Source organism: Saimiri boliviensis, chromosome 10 (genome assembly GCF_048565385.1).
Source record: "Saimiri boliviensis isolate mSaiBol1 chromosome 10, mSaiBol1.pri, whole genome shotgun sequence".
NCBI lineage: Eukaryota > Metazoa > Chordata > Mammalia > Primates > Cebidae > Saimiri > Saimiri boliviensis.
This window is the reverse complement of record NC_133458.1, coordinates 84,436,977-84,458,985: the sequence shown is the minus strand read 5'-3', so window position 1 is coordinate 84,458,985 and position 22,009 is coordinate 84,436,977. Positions and strand designations below refer to the sequence as shown.

Sequence of the window (22,009 nt, the reverse complement as noted above, 5' to 3'; positions counted from 1 at the left end):
GGGTGTGGTGGCTCGAGCCTGTAATCCCAGCACTTTGGGAGGCCAAGGCGGGTGGATCACGAGGTCAAGAGATCGAGACCATCCTGGTCAACATGGTGAAACCCTGTCTCTACTAAAAATACAAAAAATTAGCTGGGCATGGTGGAGCGTGCCTGTAGTCCCAGCTACTCAGGAGGCTGAGACAGGAGAATTGCCTGAACCCAGGAGGCGGAGGTTGCGGTGAGCCAAGATCGCGCCATTGCACTCCAGCCTGGGTAACAAGAGCGAAACTCCGTCTCAAAAAAAAAAAAAAAAAAAAAAGAAGGGCCTAAAAGAATTCAGAAATGACATTAAAAAAACAAAATAAAATTTGAAAAAAGGTAAAGCTGCTAAACAAGGTACATTGACAAGTTACTTTCGTTTATTCAATGGATTAACACTTAACTAAGGGACAATTAAGTTGTATATAGCAAAATATTAAATACAGAAAATGCATGTATGAGTAAGGCAGGCATCTTTTCCTGACTCAATCACATTTCAAGACTCTTAGACTTATGAGCTACATAATTTATGTGGTACCTTCCAGTATTTCCTTATTTTTCATTTTCCTCATGCTAATTTAATTTTCATTATTTAGCTTTCTTTCCTTCTCATTGACAGCTAGATCAAATTTTCCTTTAATTTTTTTTCTTTATCTTATCAATGATAACTTTGTTTACAACTTCAAATCGATATAGCCACCAGGTATGGTGGCTCACACCTGTAGTCACGACACTGGGAGGCAGAGGCGGGTGGATGGCTTGAGTCCAGAAGATGGAGACCAGCCTGGCCAACATGGTGAAACCCAGTCTCTATAAAAAATATAAAAATTAGCCAGGCATGGTAGTGCAAACCTTTAGTCCAGCCACTAAGGAGCCTGAGGTAGTAGAATCACTTGAGCCCGGGAGTTAGTTGGAGGCTGCCTGATCCTTGTTCACCCTACTACAATACAGGCCGGGTGACAAAGTAAGACCCTGATTCAAAAGAAAGAAAATTTAAAAGATACTCTCAAACATTCTGAATACAAATGACTAGGTCCATCCCAAAAGTTAAAATTGGCTTCAGATTTGGGGGTTTGTTGATTTGTTTGTTGCAGACGATGTTAAGGGAGAAGTGGTAGCTAGGATGAGATAGAAAATGTGAAGGAGGTCATCTAGATAACTATAAGCATTTGAATTTGTCTCTCAAACAGAAGAACTGAACAGGTTGGTCTGAAATCACCCACAGGTAAGATAGTTCTTTGAAAGGAAGTAATACTAAGCATGCACAAGATAAATTTGTTTTAGAAATTAGAGATTCACATAGCTGTGCTACTCCTAAGGAATATGAAAGCAATTTGCTTTTAAAAAATAATACACATAGGCTGGGCATGGTGGTTCACACCTGTAATCCCAGCATTTTGAGAGGCCAAGGTGGACGGACCACCTGATGTCAGGAGTTCGAGACCAGCCTGACCAACATGGAGAAACCCTATCTCTACTAAAAATACAAAATTAGCCAGGCATGGTGGCACATTCCTGTAATCCCAACTATGCAGAAGGCTGAGGCAGGAGAATCACTTGAACCTGGGAGGCAGAGGTTGAGGTGAGCCGAGATCACACCATTGCACTCCAGTCTGGGCAATGAGAGTGAAACTCTGTCTCAAAAATAAATAATATAAAAATCTAATAATAAATAAATATGAGAGAGAGAGAGAGAGAGCATGTGTGTATGCATGTGCATGTGTGTATTCGGGTACGTGTGTGTGTGGCAAAAGATATGGCATGTTATCTATCCTTCTATGCCACAGGACTCTTTTCATTTTGGTTACTAAAAAGCTCAGGATTAAAAAAAAAAAAAAAAGAAAAAGAAAACAAAAACAATGACTCTTTGGGCAGATGAGGTGAGAGGATAGCTTGAGCCAGAAGTTCTGTGAGCTATGACTGCACCACTGCACTCCAGCCTGGATGATGGAGTGAGAACCTATCTTTATTTAATATATATAAATAAAAATATTGAATCAAAACAAAATTACATGGATCCTAAAATATTTATTTTCTTGTTGCCAGTTAGGACTTCCTACTTATTTATACTTTTCCAGATAATGTACCTTTTCTCCTATATACATTTTCTCATTATTAAGTTGAATATGTTCTCATAAGATATTTCAAATCAGGGCCAGGTGCAGTGGTTCATGCCTGTAATCCCAGCATGAGCTGGGAGGCCAAGGCATGCAGATTCCTTTGAGTTCAGGAGTTCAGGACCAACCTGGGCAACATGGTATAAATTCACCTCAAAGAAAAAAAAAATCCTCAGCTACTTGGGATCCTGAGGCTGGATAATCACTTGAACCCAAGAGGCAGGGACTGCTGTGAGCCAATATGGCACCATAGCACTCCAGCCTGGGCAACCAAATGAGAACTTGTCTCAAAAAAAAAAAAAAAAAAAAAGAGAGATATCTCAAATCATTTCTTTGAATGAGGCAATACATAAATGAAATAAGATAAACATTACTACTAAATTTATTATCACATTGCTGTCACTCCTCTTCTTGCACTTAAAACTAAATTTAAAGACTTGGAACTTGGATTACCAACACAATTTCAGTGTGTCCTCAAAAAGCATTATGCACTCCTTCAAAAGGAGATTTTTTAAAGGGCCATCCATTTATTTAAGTCAATGGCCCTGTGTATACCCATATTATTTTTTTATGATTCACATAGGAAACAAACTCATTATTTGTTAATTTCCTGCAACTACAAGAAGAATCAAGTAATTGAAGGGCTGAATTTCTCTGGGAATATTCATCCTCTCCCAGACTCCCACCTTTTCTTCTGTATAATGGGATCCTAACCAAGGATCTTGTATATAAAAAGAATTACACAAAAGAGAAAGTCCAAAGACAATCTTCCATTGGGATTTATTTATGTCACTGAGACCCTGCTTACTCCTGACCTAATTTGTAAATACAAACATATTTTTAAATAACATACAGTTTAGAAACTGAAATAAAGGAATAAACTTTATTCTGCATTTTAGTAGTCAGGTTTATGAAACTGATATAAACAGAATTCCAGAAATGATTACTATTTGATGTATGTTTAAATTTTATTTTCCAAAACTCCTTAACACCTTTAATCCCCTCCTTGTTACCAATTAACAGCTGCAGTGATGGAAATTATAATGCACATTCCAAAAACGATCAGTCACAGGTTTCCATGACTATAAAACACAGCTTGTTTTCTGTAATTCCAATCAGGTTTTCATAAAAGTATAGCTTTCTTGGCACACAAATTTTTCAATGGCCTATAAGTTATTTCAAAAATAAGTGTTCAAAATTTTAACTATAAGTTAATACTCAAAAAATAATCTCGATGACCTTTCTACATTTGTATCTGTGTGTAATATTTCTTACCAAATCCCAAGGTATTTGACCCCACATTCAATAAAGAAAGATAATAAAGTATGGGCTCTGATATCTCTGTGAATGTTAAACCCAAAATGTAGACTTCTTTAAAGAAATAAATCAAACGCTGAGTTACTTGTAGACTGTCACAAATGATACCCATAAGATTCATATGTTTAATTTGAAAATTTTCTAACGAGTATTTAATATTAAGGAAAACTACAGAATTTAATTAGAAAATTAAAAAGATAAATAGAAAATAACACTGAGGGAGAAAATTATAGGATTAAAAAAATCACATCTTTCCAAGTTACTCTGTAGATACAATAAATTAGAAAATTAGATTATAATTAAACTTTCATTAGAACTAGAACATATAGGGGAAAATGGTAAAAATATACTGTCACCTCTGTGCTATCAGTTCTTTTTTCATCTCTCCATTCTGGTTTTGTAGCATTATGGTATAATTATATTTCATATGTCTGTTTTTCCAGCAAGTCTTTGACTGCTATGAGTGGAAAATTGTTTAATTTTAATTTCCATATTCACACTTTTATCACATAGGGGAAGCTCAATGTTTTGTGAAAAAAAGACCTGAACCTACTAGATTTTAAAGCATATTATCAAGCATTAATAATTTAAATAACTAAATCTTAAAAATATTTTTATATCTAATTTGAAATATATCAATGAATAAAAAAGTAAAGTCCAGTAAAATATTTACTTCTATGTTAGGACGTAATAAAATGATAAAGGGGAAATTTAAAGCAATTGGTGAAGAGAAGACAGAAAGCTATGTAATCAATGAGGCTGACATAACCAGCTAGTAATTTAAAGAAAAAAATTGATCAAAATTTATGCTGTGCATTATTATTATAATACTAAGGTCTCCAACTTCCTATGTGTATTTGTGCATATATATGTGTGTGTGTGTTTATACACACACACATATACATAACTTAGTTCATTAAAAAATTAGCATAAAATAGAATTGAACAGTTTGCTCTTTAACACTAAACAAAATAATAGTCATGATAAAATTTAAAAAAAACATATTGCAGAAATACATTTATCAAACACAAGAGATAAAAGGTTGATTTGTATGTTACAGGGGATAAACAATCTGATAAAACAACAGAAAATCTAGAAGAAAAATATCTCAAAAACATGGACATGCACAACAAGAAATTAAATTACTAAGTGCACATGAAGAAAAAAAGAACACACAAGCATATTATTTACCAAAGCAATGCAAATTGAAACAACACTGAAGTACCATTTTATATATACTGAATAAATACAAAAAGTTCTTTAAAAAAGCAATTATCCATCACTGTTCTGGGTCTCAAAAAATGAAAATGAGAAACCCATATATTATTAACAGTTTATATATTTATATTAGAAAGCAACTTGTCAAAGCACTTCAAAAGCCATTTGTTAAAATCCAAATCCTTTAACCCACACAGATATACAAAGCCTTTAACCTAATAATACCAGGTCAGAAATTTTAAACTGGATAAATAATTTAAAAAAAAAAAAAAAAAAGGAAGGCTGATTCAAAGAGATGCTTGCGGTGCTATAATTTGTAATAGTAAAACTTTATAAATCTAGGTCTTTAACAGCATGGGAATTATTAAGTAAACTACAGATGATCAAATAACCACTCCTGAAAGAAAATCATAAAGTCATTAAAAAGTACAGAACAGAGGCATCAGAAGCAACACCACACATCTACCATCATCTGATCTTTGACAAACCTGAGAAAAACAAGCAACGGGGAAAGGATTCCCTGTTTAATAAATGGTGTTGGGAAAACTGGCTAGCCATGTGCAGAAAGCAGAAGCTAGACCCCTTCCTGACACCTTACACTAAAATTAACTCCAGATGTATTAAAGACTTAAACATAAAACCTAACACCATAAAAACTCCAGAAGAAAACCTAGGCAAAACCATTCAGGACATAGGCATAGGCAAGGACTTCAAGGCTAAAACACCAAAAGCAATGGCAACAGAAGCCAAAATAGACAAATGGAATCTAATTAAAGTCCAGAGCTTCTGTACAGCAAAGGAAACAATCATTAGAGCAAACCAGCAGCCAACAGAATGGGAAAAAATTTTTGCAATCTATGCATCTGACAAAGAACTAATACACAGAATCTACAAAGAACTAAAACAGATTTACAAGAAAAAAAAACACATTCAAAAGTGGGTCAACAATATGAATAGACACTTTACAAAAGATGACATCAACGAAGCCAAGAAACATGAAAAAATGCTCATCAACACTAGTCATTAGAGAAATGCAAATCAAAACCACACTGAGATACTATCTCACATCAGCTAGAATGGTGATCATTTAAAAATCTGGAGACAATAGATACTGGAGAGGATGTGGAGAAATAGGAACACTTTTACACTGTTGGTGGGAGTGTAAATCAGTTCAACCATTGTGGAAGACAGTGTGGCGATTCCTTAAGGACATAGAAATATAATTTATTTGGCCCAGCAATCCCATTATTGGGTATATACCCAAAGAAATATAAATTGTTCTAGTATAAAGACACATGTACACATATGTTCACTGCAGCACTTTTTACAATAGCAAAGACCGGGAACCAACCCAAATGTCCATCATTGATAGACTGGATAAAGAAAATGTGGCACATATACACCATGGAATACTACACAGCCATAAAAAATGATGAGTTCGTGTCCTTCACAGGGACATAGATGAATCTGGAAACCATCATTGTCGGCAAACTGACAAAAGAACAGAAAACCAAACACCATATGTTATCACTCATAGATGGGTGTTGAACAATTAGAACACGTGGACACAGGTAGGGGAGCATCACACACTGTGGTCAGTCAGGCGGGAGCGGGGGTAGGGGAGGGACAGCGGGGTTGGGAAGGGTAGGCAGGGATAATAAGGGGAGAAATACCAGATACAGGTGATGGGGGGAAGAAGGCAGCAAACCACCTTGCCATGTATGTACCTATGCAACAATCCTGCATGATCTGCACATGAACTCCAGAACCTAAAGTACAATTAAAAAAAAAAAAAAGTATAATGTCTGTAATGGACAATATAAATTGAAATTGATCTGATCTGAAACTGAAAGGAACTGAAAAAATTATACAAGTTGGTATATTGGGGCATAGTTCCTTTCTGATGTAACACTGTTTATTCTCCAATTAAAAACTGAGAGAAAAAATTGTTAGTTATTATTATATAAATTACTGGCAGTAGATGTTCAAAATTAGGATACATGAAATCATCACAGATGAGGCCAAAGCCTAAATACAAAACCAATTCCTTTGAGAAAAATTACTACGTCATTGATGTGGTACTTGCTCTGGCATTTAACTTGAGAAAAAGCTAAGAAAGAATGAGAAAATTAATACAGTAAATATATGAAGGACAAAACAAAAATGCCAACAAAAAGCATTTTCTCCAGGGAGAGCAAGCGCTAAAGCTGATTTTAAGCTAAAAACAGCAAATTAATTGGCCCATTCAATGAAGCTGGAAAATAGAAAATACATTTATTATTTAAAAAACTTTCACTACCACTTTTTTTTTTAACCTTTCCCCACTAATCTAGGTCCCACTTTGTCTGCCCAATAGTAGCCCACTGATGTCTAACTAGGAAAAGCAAGAAGGTTACAATCAGCTTTTGTTTGTTTATACTCACCACATGGACACACGATTTAATATGAGCTTTCAAAACATTGATGGATAGGTTTGGAAAAAAGGCAGGCTACCTCCTATATCTCTATAACTTTACCTCCAAAATACAGTGCTCCTTCTATTTTGACTTTTATTAAATGTAACCAAAAGGAGAAAATTTGTTCTGCCACAATCACAGGTGTTCACACAACTCCACCAGAGCAGCCACTGTGTTGAGACACATCTGGTGTGCCAAAAACAAACTAGGAAGTCGTGTGTGGGAGGAAAGAAAATTAAAAGTTGTTAAACATATTTCTTTAGGCATTCAACATAATCTGCTATTCTAATTATTTTCCTGGCATTTATGTAGCTGAGTTAATTATTATACAAACTAGAGTAAAACTTGTAGGCTCTCCCAAAACTTTCCCTTCACTATTCCTTCCATGATGAAATTTGCCTACCCACATATGCCGAATACATATAAACACATTATATGATGAAATTTCCTAATTGGAATGTTACGCCTCTGGGTATTATATTATCCTACACTCCTCCAAAATACCCAACCATTTTATGCTTCTTAAGATCTGTCAATAACTGCAAGACTACTTCCTTAATACTTCCCTTCTAATTGGAGCAATTGTGAAAACTGCACAAAATAATTTAAAAATCAAAATGCCAAAATCAGTGCCAATAATGAAGACAATATACGCACTTTGGCTGTTGGAAATAAAGTGCCTGAAATCCTCGCATTTCACAAAGACTACCAAAGAAGCCAGTATTTACTAATATTAAATTTATTCAAAATTAAAGATTCACAATCTTTTAATGCACAGTTCACCTTTAAAAATGTCAGCCAGGAAATATCTTTTTAGTTTATTTTTCTTAAATAATAGTGTACTGAGACCACTTGAAAATACAAAAGAATCTTGATCTATTCGTGTAACTAGGCATGTGAGGACTGTTTAACAGCTCACGTTTATAAAGCATATATAATATTCAGACACTCATTTAAACTGTTTTACATGCAGTCATCCATTTAATCATCTCAATAACTTTCAAGGTAGATCTCTTAATTAGTATGCCCACTGTGCAGATGAGTAAACTAAAAACAAAAGGATGAAGAGCTGAATTTCAACCCAGGCAAATGGCTCCTGCGCGTGTGGCAACCACTTGAGCATCATTCCAGGCATACGGTGACAACTTCTATGCTATTTTCTATATGCCCTCTCTCAGATTCCACTATAACAGATACTTCACATGCCCACGAAGCAAAAACATTATGGTGATTCAAGAGAAGTCTGTTTAAGCTGCGCCTGCAGAAAGAAATCATCTTAATAATCATGATTGCAACTCCAAGTGTGCTACTCAAACACCTTAAATCTAAATACCTTAAATTGTAATACATAAACTCTTAAATCTACTAGTCTGCAATTCTGTACCTTTTTATCTAAATGGACTTCAACCTACTAAAAGGAAGTGAAACCTGCAAGCATAACAACAGTAAAGGAGAAGGTATGAGTATCAAAAATATTAGAACTGTAAATTACTTTTCATTTACCTCTGAATTAAGTACAACTGTCTGTGCAACATGCTCCACAAGGCAAGAAGTGTGAAGAAAAACATTCACTAATATGAAGAAAACTTAAATATTCTCTGGGCTCTCATGTGTAAATATCTTAAAAGCTAATATAGAAGATTAAAAAGAGAGATAATCATTGGAAAGATATCTGAAAAAAAGGAAATAGTGAAACCTAGTAGAAACCTATCTATATGGGTCAACTAAAATTTCTAAGAAGTTCTGTGATCTGAAATTTTACTTAATTCAAAGTCACAGGAAAATGAAAGCAAAACAAGATCATTTGAATACACCTTTAGATGGTTGAGAATGTATTTATTAAAATACAATGGTGGGTGCTGGCAGAGGTCTAGAGATTAAACAAACATGGTAAATACAGAGGTAAAAGTCTTCCCCAACTTTCTGTCCTTAAAACTGTGAAAACAATAGCCTGGTCAGAAGAGAACTGGAAAAAGTACTCATCTTCCATTACTGGGAAGTATTCTGAGCACATTCCCATGGTGCCATCTCCCATTACCAGCTATCTAACTCTTCATTTATTTTCCACTATCATGAAGAATCTGTTGCCTAGGCTGATTTTGCTACCTTTGCTTTTTCAACTCTATTCAGGAGGATAATGGGAAAATAATTCATCTTACAAGGAAAAGAAATAGAAGAATGTTGGTTTCAGAATACTAGTGTGAAACCGTAATCTAAAGCAAGAGACAAGAAAGAAAGAGAAAGACCCTCACTAAAAGGTGAGCCACTAAAGAACACTGCTTCTTATGGGTGGGCATGGGGCTGCTCTACTTGGCCAGACTTGGAAAAGAGGCCCTTCCCTTGGCTCCTGGAGTTTCTCAGAGGAGCTGCTCAGCTAGTCCTGCCTTAGGGTAGGCCCTGAAGCTGACAGTTGGACCAGGAACTTGCACTTCCACACTTCTCTGTCTATGACTGAATGACTAAGCTCGATAGGGAACTATGAAAGGCCTAAGAAGCTGGCTTCAGCCTTGAGTCTACTCTGTGTTCTAAAATCCAACATTGTTTATAATAAAGCTATTATTTTGATCTCTTTCTCCTTCCTATATTTATTTATTAGTGACTCAGAACACAAAGACAATGGTATCATAGATAACCTGGAATCCCAACAAATGTAAAACTAATTTGTTGGCTTGTTTCCCAAATTAATATGACGTATGGGGAGCTACATTTAAAGATCTTTAAGGAGAAGAAGAAAACTATCCAGAGGTACAAAATCTGAGACTGGGAATGGGGAGTGGATCTTTCGAAGCTGGATAGACTTCCAGAGACCAGCTCTGTTGCGAGGCAGACGTGAGTTCCATCCTAACAGTGTCATAGCTTCCTGTGAGAACTAAGGAACTGGGCCTGGCTCCTCTTACGTGTAAAACGAGGAGGCTGTACCAAACCATTTCTAGGGCACCTACAGACTCCAGCATTCTATGATGGTATAACTAAAATTAACTAGCTTTGGCAGCCCCTTCAAAGTGAAAAATGAAAACGAACATCAGTCCCACATCACAAGACTGAAGTCAGCCAAGAGCCAGAGGCATCTCACTTTAAGAAAAAAGAAAAAGCTGTTGATCCGCAATAAGTTTAGAAACTGCTGAGGAGGGAAAAAATTACAATAAGGAATTAAAATAGGACATTGACCTCTGTGAAAAGAGAAATATAAGTGCTGGGCTAAAGGAAAAGTAGCTCCTCTTTGTATTATTTTTCAGATAGATATGTCCTTAGAAATATCATTAATAATACTGAACACCCAACAGCTTGATGGTGTTAGTCTACTACCAAACTCCAATAAAGTCCCATATTAGCTTGCAGATGAATTACGGCTTTTAGGGTTTATCTGGGATCCAATATGATACTGTATAGATGGGTTGGGCCAAACTCCATAGAAAATGCCAAGAAACATTTGAGCCAGGCCAAAAAGTACTGAAACATTCCACTGACACAGAACCCACAAGTCAACATGAAGCTTTCACTGGAAGATACAGTCTTTGAGTGAAGTTTTCCAGAGATCCAGCCAAAACTCATAGAATATTAAAAAAAACCTCTCAAATCTAAAATGGCTCCAAATGGAGGTTTATATGAGAGGGAAATTATGCAAGGAAATTTATCATTCACAATCAGTGGATTCAACTTCTGATTCAATTACATCAGAAGATTTTAATTCTTCCTGGAAATTCATTACAAATTACAGGTAACTGCAGTCTGAACAGAACTAAAACTTCTATGTATTTTTAAACAAGTCAATTATTTCAATGAGATAAGTACATTATTTCCAGCAGACATAATTGTTTTCTTGTTCAATTGCATTACATTTGTGTATCCAGGTATAAAATGTTACAAATGGAAAATTACTAAGAAGTAAAGCAGTCATTAGAGTGTGACTTATAAATGGAGTAAAGTTGTCACAAAAGTTTTATTCTTACTGTTTTTAAATGTTTCTAAATATACACATCTTATTATTTTACTCTCTCTCTTTATTTTTTGTTTGTTTTTTGTTTTAGAAACAGGCCCTCATTCTGTCACCCAAGCTGGAGGGCAGTAGTGTGATCGTAACTCACTGTAGCCTGAAATTCCTGGCCTCAAGCAATCCTCCCTCCCATCTCAGCCTCTTGAGTGGCAAGGACTACAGATGTGCAACACCAAGCACAACCTTTTTTGAGTGTGTGGACACGTGACGGCACTATATTGCCCAGGCTGGTCTTGAAGCCATGGCCTCAAGCAACCCTCCTGCCTCAGCCTCCTAAAGTGTTGGAACTTCAGCATGCAACCACACCCAACTAATTTTCTACTTTTTGTGAAAAAGACTGTCACACTGTGTTGTCCAGACTGGTTGCAAACTCCTGGCCTCAAGCAGTCCTCTGCCTTGGCTTACCAAAGCACTAGGATTACAGGCAGGAGCCACCACACCAGTCCTATTTTAATCTCTTATATATCAGATTGCAGAGCAAACAATACAAGCAGATGCCTGTGTCTTTTTAACACATTACATTATACAAACGAAACAAAGTGGTCAGCTGATCAATATGAATGGCTAAACGCCTTCTAAATAAACAAAAATAAAATGAATCCAAGGATAAATTATTTAACTTCATAAGAAATCCAGAAATTGGAATCTGTGGAAAATAAAAATAATTTTAAATAATCTCTATCATAAATCAATAATGTTTCTAGCTTTTACTTTGCAGATGGAAGAACTGTATCTGAAAAGTCTGTCTGATTCCTGCTGTGACACTATTCTTCAAGAAAATTCTTAACTGTTAGTTGTCCTCAATAAAGAAGCTCTAAAGCAAATTCAAAATAAAAAGAAACAAAAAAAACCTTAAATGACAAAAAGCAAAATCAGCACATTGGTAGTTCTAGGCAGATTGTTTCCAGATGGAAATTTGAAATTGTAGGTGATAAATGATGAAGAATTGTCATGGAGAGTACCCTTGCACACCAGAGAGTGAGACAATTATAATGATAACCAATATCTAATACAACACACAATCCTGGGGCATAATATGCTCTATTTGATTTAAAAAATTGTTGGTTATTAGTGCTAATAGTTTAATGCCTTTGAATTAAAGTTTATGATATCTATTCCTAACTGTTTGAAGTTTCTATATCAAATACATTATATCAACATACATGCACATTTTAAAAACAGAGTTCATAGTTTCTCCAAACTATTTTTGGAAACTAACCATAATTCAAATTGTACAATTAGGAAAAAAAGTTAAACATCTATAATTTAGCCATCACATATTAATCAAATACTCCAAACTGACATTGGATATAGCCTAAAAGAATGTGCTATTCCAAACAGAAAGTACCCTTGCATAAATTAAAAATGGATACTGTGAGATTATGTGATGTTAACATAACTAGAAACATACAAGGAAGTGCAAGAGAGTTTTGAAAGAAGTACGGTAAACACAGGACCATTTGAGCCACTGATTCCTCCCTTTGGTGTAACTTACATAATCAACCCTATGAGAAGATTTTAGAGTTGGAAGATTTGTAATAGAATAAAATTTCCATGAGAAACAAAACTGCTTTATGGTGTTGATATTAAAAGAACAAATGCTGCTTACATATTTTTTTCTTTTTTACAGTTACATTAATTTAATGCTATATAAAGTAGGGTTAGGTCTTCTATAAGGAATTTTTTTAAAAATCACAACTTTAAAATTTTGTAAAGAAAATTTTTAGCTCAAAGCTGCTTCTAGACAAAATTAAGTGTTTGATTTAATCTATTATATTTTGATTGATATTAAATTAATAAAACATCCAAAAAGGAGGTATAAAAGATGATTTGCTATAATGTTTATTTTCTGAAGTTACTCAAGGCCATTTTTGCAGCTTAGAACAATTTTTAGCATATAGATATTTTTCTCCATAACTTTTGAGTTGTAAGGAATCCTAGAAATTCCTAATCCAGTCTTCTTACTGTTGAAAAAGGAAGTCAAAATCCTAGGAATTAAAATGTCAGCTCTCATTCTCTTTATCTATCTAAGTGCAAAGTCAAGATTACAGCAAAGAAATCCTAATGCCTGCTTCAGTTTTCCTTTAGAAGGCTTTGTCTCAAGAGGAAAATGAAGAAAAAACAATGTCTAGAGATCTCAAATATCTGAAGTACAACACTTAAAGCTAGGAAAAGAGTCTGAGTAAATTGTTGGTTTCGTGGAACTTATATTCAGGTGCAAGAGTCTGACAAACCAATGTCAAGACAACTGTCACCAATTATATTTTTATATACTGTCTCATCTTTCCCCTGTAGTCCCACAATTCCCACCTGAAGAACCTCAGTCAAATCCTTGCCTATGCTTGTCTCTTTCATTCCCCTGTGAACTCTGTTCTGTCATATAATTTCTTTTACCATGCTTGTAGATACTTCCAAGATGCAACATCCAGCCTAACCCACACAAGCTACCTACCTCACTACAGCTGCTTACAGTAATTTCACTTGAATCTCCAATATCACTTCAGTGTCAACAAAATCAAAACCAAATATATTTTCCCTCAAAATTGACCGCTCTTTTCAATTTCTCCATTCTTATTCCTAAGTAATCGTTAATTCCTTTCTCACCTCCTATGGCTCCCATAGCTAGTCAGTCTTCACATATTATGTGTATTAGTCAGGGTTCTCCAGAGAGAGAGAGAGACAGAAAGGAAGACTGATTATAAAGAACTGGCTCACATGATAAAGGGGTCTGGCAAGTCCAAAAGCAGCAGAGCTGAGTTCCCGGTTTAGAGTCAGAAGCCAGTAGGCTACTGAAGAACCAGTGAGGGTCAATGCCCCAGTTTGAAGGCTGTCAGGCAAGAGAATTCTCTTTTACTAAGAGAGGTCAGTCTTTTGCTCTATTCAGACCTCCAACTAATTGGATGAGGCCTATCCCCATTACAAGGGGCAATATTCTTTATGCAGTCTACTGATTAAAATGTTAATCCCATCTAAAATCACCCTCACAGAATCACTCAAAGTAATGTTTGACCAAATATCTGGGCAACCTGTGGCCCAGTCCAGTTAACACAAGAAATTAACTATCACACTATGGTTTTATTTTTCAAAAGTTTCACATCCCTTTCTGCAGTCTGACTACTTTCTTCTCGGTTTAGGTCCTTATGATATAAAGCAACTCAGCCCCACACCCCTACAACCTTTAGTTCAGGCATCACTGGGTATGCTGTGGACACATTTATTTTCAGAAATGCTTTTTATCTTACCATCTTTGTTCTACTCCTTAACATATAATGACACCTTAATCTGAATACATCCAATTCTTTTTCTAATAATGTATTGCTTTATATAATCCAGCACCATTTGGCCTATTGACCTTTTTCTTCCAACACTCTCATAATTTAGAACTTCTTTATAACTTGCCAATAGCTTAAATATTTCATCAGCCACCAATGCCTATTCTCCCCTCAACATACTTCCTTCTCTCAAAGCACTGTACATTGTTCTTTGCCTAACCCATCCCAGTCTCATCCATTTGCCCAAGTTTGTCTGAAGCTTCACCTCCTTCTTGAAATTTCCCCATTCTCCAAACCATATGTATCATTTAATTTCATAATCCTCATGTGCACATAAAAAAAAAAAACCACTGTTCCTCTACACTATTCTGCCTTGCTCTCTAATTTATTAAGATTGTATATCCCTCTTTCTTGTGTCTCCAATCTTACCTCACTGCCTCCAGATGTACACCTTCTATTCTTCTTAGGCTGAAAAGCTTTGAATCTGTGATGTCCCAGGCATTGAGCAAGGCAATGGATAAATAAAGAGATGTTACTCTCAAGAAACCTACAGTCTTATGTAAGAGATGGATAAATATTCAAGTAATTATGGAGGAATGTAAGGCATGCTAAAACAGTGATAGACACAAGGCTTTAAAGGAATATAAAGAATATAACAAAGGGAGAAAATAGGTTACCCTGGTAGAATGATGTGGCAGAGAATAAATTAACAGGAGGAAGAGAGAAAAGGGTATTTCAAGTATTGAGAATAACCAATGAAAAGGAATAGGGATGATGATGAACGTAATATATGTGTTCCTGCTACGAGGAAACATTTACACACAATGGCAAACATATTGAGTATAAAGAATGAGGGCCCATGTACAATATGGCTGCAAAAAAAGAGGATTAAATTCATCAGAGGAATCACTGAGTGACAGGTGCAGAACCCCAGAAGCAAAAATGTCTATAACAGTGAAAATGCTAAGTCCATGAATTGAGTAGGGCTGAGGAGAAGCAGGCACAACTGGAGCATGAAGCCAAACCACTTCTGACCAAGGACAGCGGGACCCCCTAGAGTGTAGGTGAAATTGTGTTTGTCCCTTATCCCTGATCCTAAAGAACAAAAGATTTTTCAGAAATTGTTTGGCAACAAACCTCAACTCATCTGGCAGCAAAAATTGACCTACACAGATATGAGGCTATTTAACGTTTTTGTTTACCTCATTTAAGATTAAGATATATGAATTTCACTGCAGAAATATTACTGTTTTTATTACAGGGGCCATCCCAGACTCCATTAAAGGTGACAGGTAATATGGGGGTATATGGTCCTTTTGAAAACCTAATACATTTTTAAAATCATACTCCCTTTTTAAAATCTGATAAATTCTCAATTCCAAATGCACCTCAACTAGGATTTTAGATAAAAATATGGAAATCTTAGGTTGTGAGGTTCCACAGAATCTGTCAGATACACAAAGATATACCCTTTTTTTTCTATTGTCCAAAAAAGGTTTCAGAGTCCATGGGTGATCCATTTAGAATTGTTGTCTCAGATAGAGAATATGTTTTCAGTGCCCCATGCTTTCTATTATTGACAGCTTTTGTGACCAGTGGCAAATTTTATTTTATTTAAATAATATTAGTTAAAAACAAAAAATAAACTGACCATCTTAAATCAACCTGCCTTCCTTATAATGCCAACAACAACAACAACAACACACACACACACACACACACACACACACACACACACGACTATAAAGCAACATTCTCTTTGCCTCCTATAACCTTAATGGATAATTTCCTGGAATTGTCTATTCAAATAGAAAATTAATTTCCATGCACAGCTGGAAATATCACATTGGCAAGCAAGGAAAACATCAAACACCAGTAGATTAAATAACAAGTGGAAGAACTATAAAGACCAAACAAAACAGAATTTGCTCAGTAAGATGGTCATATGAGAACAGCTGTTTGCCTGTTTATTTAATGTATGAATACATTTTTAAAATGAAGTTGCAATCATCATGGCAGCACTTCATCCAAAGAAATAATTAGCGGATTAGATCACTGAAGAAGCGTTTCTATTGTTGTGGGAAAAAAGCAAAGGTTAACATCTGCCTTGTTAAGAATGAAAGAGGCCTTCAGGCCTATTTTCATAGCACCTACCATGGATTTTTCAGTTTGGGGTAATGGGAAATTGCTGGAGATGGAAAGTGGTGAGAGTAGCAAATGATGTGAATGTATTTAATGCCACTAAAGGACACACTCAAAATGTGTTAAAATGGTAAAATTTAACCACAATGAAAAAGATTAATTTCAATCAGATAGAAAAAAAGTCTTATAAATCAATAATAAAAGAGAACAGTCTAAAAGAAAAATAGGCAAAGGACACAAACAGAAATTCCAAATGGGGGAAGAAAATCCTATAGAGACTTGGAAAAATGTTCAAAACTACCAATAAACAAGAATGCAAGTAGAAATGACTATAAAATATCATGTTGAGTCACCATAATTAGCAAAGATTTAAAATACTGACATTTAATAAAGAAGCAGTTTTTCTAGACCCACTAATAAGATCAGGCTGTGCTTATACATCTCCTTTCTTTGTCTTGGACCTACCTAACAGGTGTCCCTTTCTGCAGTGACAGCCATCAAGAAAAATCAGGCTCATGACGCCATTTGAGGACTATTCCTTGATGCTGGTAACTGCTTCAGGCAATAAGTCACATGACCAATACTCAATTAAGAAGCAAAGTAAAAGCAGAATAATATGCTTTGCATAAATACTTTAAAAACAAAAAAGAGAGAAAACAGAACACCACCTTCAGGAACTGCCAGGCAGAAAGGCGAACAAGAAGCATACCAAGGTGAGAAATACAAAGCCTCACATGGCAAGCAGGCCCCTTTGGCCCTTCTGCTTTGATCCTCACGTAGTCAGAGAAAAAAAAAAATCCATCAACTTGCAAAGCAGAACTGACGCTGTATATACAGCATCAAGGAGAAAGTTCAATAAAAATTAATGTGTTATGAAAGCAAATAAAAAAATTATTATAGGTGAACTTTATCATTGCAGGACTTCCTAATGAGTGAAAGGTGCAGTCCAAGGTATTAGGAATATTTCTAGATAAAGAATAACAGATTTCCAAAGTAGTATGTTGTGTTATAAAGCATGGTGCTACATCTCTTTTATCTTTGATAAACAAAACCCCCTTTTACCCCAGCGAATCCCCCTGTACACCACAAGCAAAGGGGGAGATCAATTTAATTGTATGACTAATTCGTTTCCCATAAAGGAAGAAGCAAGTGGCTGGCAAAATACCTGGTACAAAGTAGGAGCTCATTAAGTATTTGTAGAACTGAACTGAAACAAATGATAGAAGCTAATAATGACTGCCTTGTATCAGCTGACCAAATGTATTATATTATTGTTCCACCTTTTCACCTGACTTTACCTAAGATAACTGATTTTTATCTTGAGAGAGAGTTGTAAATACTTTGTTCTTTTCCCCTTGGTATTACAAGCACCAACTACCGACCTAACATGGTACTCAGAAACTCAGCAGAGATCTCCCCAGAATCAGCATCTTTGATCCAATTTCTGGTCACAAAAACACAGGAATTTTTAAGCATGGGTGAAAAATTGTAAAAGATATGTAGGTAATTAAACAGATTCTAACAAGAGAGACCACATAATAGATAAGCTGCCTCAAGGAGTCCCACTCAAATAAAATGGGAGCCATTCTCTTTCAGTTTCCTCATCTGTAAAATGAGAGAAAAAAATTAGTGGCTTTAAAGCTTTTTCAAAGGTTACTCACACTAAGGAATACATTTCATAATAAATACAATGCACACACATGCACACACACATAAACATGCTTATCCATATAAAACTCAAGCAGTCACATAAATTAATACTAAATCTTACAATGTGTATGCACTCTGGCAATGTTGTATTGTAGCCCGTTCTATTCCATTACTGAATTGCAACCTACTAAATTGCTTTCATGAGCACTGGACTAGATGATTGCTTTGCAGTTCATTAAAAGAAAAATCATGATTCTACTTAAAAACAATCTAAAAACAGCTACCACTCCCAAATACTATTTCCTTAATGACATTTCCAAAGCAAATTCCAGAGTGAAATGATATAAATCCTACAGCATCTTTACCTTCCCTTCTCCTCCTCACAATAAATACCTATGATCCCTCCCACTCCACAGGTTTAGCAGTGATTTTCCCAGAGTGCATGACTATTACCAAATCTGGCAACATAAGTGAGCACAAGAGGTTTTGCAATGAAAGTTAAACATCTACCAAAGGAACCCCCTTTTCTCCATAACAAAGTGCATTTGAATCTTTATAAACTACAGGCAATAATAGCTAAGCGAGTCAGAATGATATTATGCAGCAGCAGCAAGCCACATCAATCTAATTTTAATTAAATGAAAGACATTTCTAAGAAGCTGCATTCTCCCTGCCAAATATAAAGGATTTGTTTCCAGAAATAAAAATATATATATTTTTTTAACTTTCTAGAATAGCATTTGCTGTCACTTACAGATTCTCTTAAACAACTGCCATCTATTGTGACACGCACCCTGGTTCATCCTACCTCATTTCCAGGAATGGACAGGAACGTCTGGTGAAAAATGAGTTGACTTTTGAGTCAAACAACACTGTACAATCACAACTGGGTTTTTTTTTTTTTCTAGCACATAGCTGGGAAAAGGCCTTAAGTCTTCTCATCACAGCTTAAAAAGCACCAATAACATCTCAAGGGCAGAAATACAATCTTGACATAGAATCTAACAGTATTTGTGCCTGTCAGTGATTTCAAAATGCTTTATAAATCTAAATCTTTTCTTGGTTTCCAAGTTTACAGGGCAAGGAAGAAATTAATGAATTTGGATATTTTAATCATTATAGTTTACAAAATATAAAGCTACAAATGTGTAAGTTTTAAAAACATTTCAATTCAAAAGTATCAAAGAAATACAAATGTCAAAAAAATTAAATTCATTGTCATCTTGTAATCAAAGAATTCAGTGTAGTTTACAAACTTGGCAGGCCACATTTTTATTTTTAATTTCTGAACTACTAATTCTGGAGGAAAAACAAACACCATTAACTTCCTCTTCAGTCACTAGCTGTGCCATGTGTGTTTATCACTTCCTGCCATGAGGAAATACGTTTGAAACAAGAATGATATTTAAAGAGAGTTCTCTAGGTTCCTCTAAAATCATTCTTTCAGGAATTGAGAAACAGTGTAAAGAAACATGATTAAATTATGATACAGAATGATAAGACTATGCAGAAAACCTTCTTATTACATTATTTCATCCAGTCCTTACCAGTTCTGCAAGATAATTTAATGAATAAACTGAGCTAAGTCAAGTAAAGTAACTTTTCTTCACCCACACAGATAATAAACGGCAATATATTCTCTCTTCCTTATGATTTTCTTAATAATATTTTCTTTTGTATAGCTTACTTTAAGAATACAGTATATAATACATACGACATAAAAGAAAGTGTTAATCAGTGGTTTATGTTATCAGTAAGGCTTCTAGTCAACAGTAGGCTACTAATGGTGTAAGTTTTCAGGGAGTCAAAAAGTTGTACATGAATTTTCCACTGGAGGGTAGAGATGGCACCCTTAACCCCCGTGTTGTTCAAAAGTCAACTATAGTTTGATGCCTGTAATTCTAAAACTATTATCACTTAATAGTATTCAACTAGTATTATTGGTGATAGGGAAGTAAACTTTGGATAGTGGGTGAAATCCATGAGATAAATAATATTCTCCATGCTTTACAAAAGTAAAAGATGATAATTTTTCTAAGATCACAAAGTGAGGAAGTGAGGGAGATTGAAGTTAAATGTGAGTCTACCTAGTTTCCAAGAACCAAAGGCAACAAGAGGCTCTCCAATTGCCTCTTCAAGAGTGTGCCCGGCACTCCCCACCAACAAACAGAATAGCCCCAAGAGCAGGTGCAACACACACAGCACGAACAACCCCTCTTTGTATAAAGGACAACTAATGCCTGAATACTGGTACAATGCAGCAGGTCAGGGGGCTACTTAAAAGCACATATTCCAACCTTGCCTGTCCGACTTGGAGAAGGAGAGCATCCCACCCAATGAGACAGTGGAGCCGCTGATTTCACAGCCAAAATATGACTATAATTGTGAAAAATCTTTCATAATGATGAGTAACAGGAGACTAATGGAGAAGGCATATTAAAAATATCAAACCAATATGGATTAAAACAGTATTTTAATGTTGAAGTAAATCAAGGTAGAATGGTGAGACAATCATTTTGGTTTCCTTCCGCTTTGAGAAAGTCAGGATTATCCAGTGATCATCAAGGATGTAGCAAAATTTTAAGGACACATATCTATTCTTGTACTATATATAGTAGGCATTTAAATAAATATATTGCAGGTGATGGATAGAAGGGTGGATGGATGGATGCAGAAAGGTAAGAAAGAATGAATTAGTATTCACATTACTTGGTCACATTCAGAATGTATAATTAAAAATCTCATTTTACTTACTAGTTTTAAAATGATTTCCTCACCTTCCAATTGAACAACTATCCATCTTTACTTCTGAGCCTAATTTGTACAACAACAAACAGGTCTTGATTTCTTGTTTTTATAAATAAAACAATTGCATGCTACTATTTCATTTGCAATTATTTCTGAGTTCAGAAAAATACTTGAGAAATAAAATATTTAATATTTTTAAATATTTAAATGTTTACTACATAATATTTTCTCAGCAATTTTATTTGTCCCAAATTCCTTTTAAATAAAAATATTTAACTTAAAATATTTAAATATTTAAATTTTTGGCAAAGTATTTTAAATATTTTGATATTTTTATTTAAATAAAAATTAAAATATTCAAATATTTAAAATAATATATTCTATTTTAAATCTTTAATAAGATATTTTAAATCAAGCTATCAATAACCTTCACAGAACTGGAAAAAACCACCTTAAACTTCATATGGAACCAAAAGAGAGCCTGCATAGCCAAATCAATTCTAAGCAAAAAGAACAAAGCTGGAGGCATCACACTACCTGACTACAAACTATACTACAAGGCTACAGTAATCAAAACAGCATGGTACTGGTACCAAAACAGAGATAAAGACCAATGGAACAGAACAGAGGCCTCGGAGGCAATGCCACACATCTACAACAATCTGATCTTCAACAAACCTGACAAAAACAAGCAATGGGGAAAGGATTCCCTGTTTAATAAATGGTGTTGGGAAAACTGGCTAGCCATGTGCAGAAAGTAGAAACTGAACCCCTTCCTGACACCTTACACTAAAATTAACTCCAGATGGATCAAAGACTTAAACATAAGACCTAACACCATAAAAATCCTAGAAGAAAATGAAGGCAAAACCATTCAGGGCATAGACATAGGCAAGGACTTCATGGCTAAAACACCAAAAGCATTGGTAACAAAAGCCAAAATAGATAAATGGGATCTAGTCGAACTCCAGAGCTTCGGCACAACAAAAGAAACAATCGTTAGAGTGAATAAGCAACCAAAAGAATGGGGAAAAAATTTTGCAGTCTATGCATCTGACAAAGGGCTAATATCCAG

The 22,009-nt window shown here is 35.1% G+C and overlaps 1 protein-coding gene and 1 pseudogene across 16 annotated transcripts in view; one reads left to right on the top strand and one right to left on the bottom strand.

Annotated features, from left to right (window-relative positions):
- HDAC9 (histone deacetylase 9) overlaps nt 1-22,009 on the bottom strand; it is a 1,049,458-nt gene that overhangs the window by 931,306 nt on the left and 96,143 nt on the right. The gene's annotated exons all lie outside the window — the stretch shown is intronic.
- Nucleotides 16,467-16,559, top strand: LOC120365504 (U6atac minor spliceosomal RNA; annotated as a pseudogene).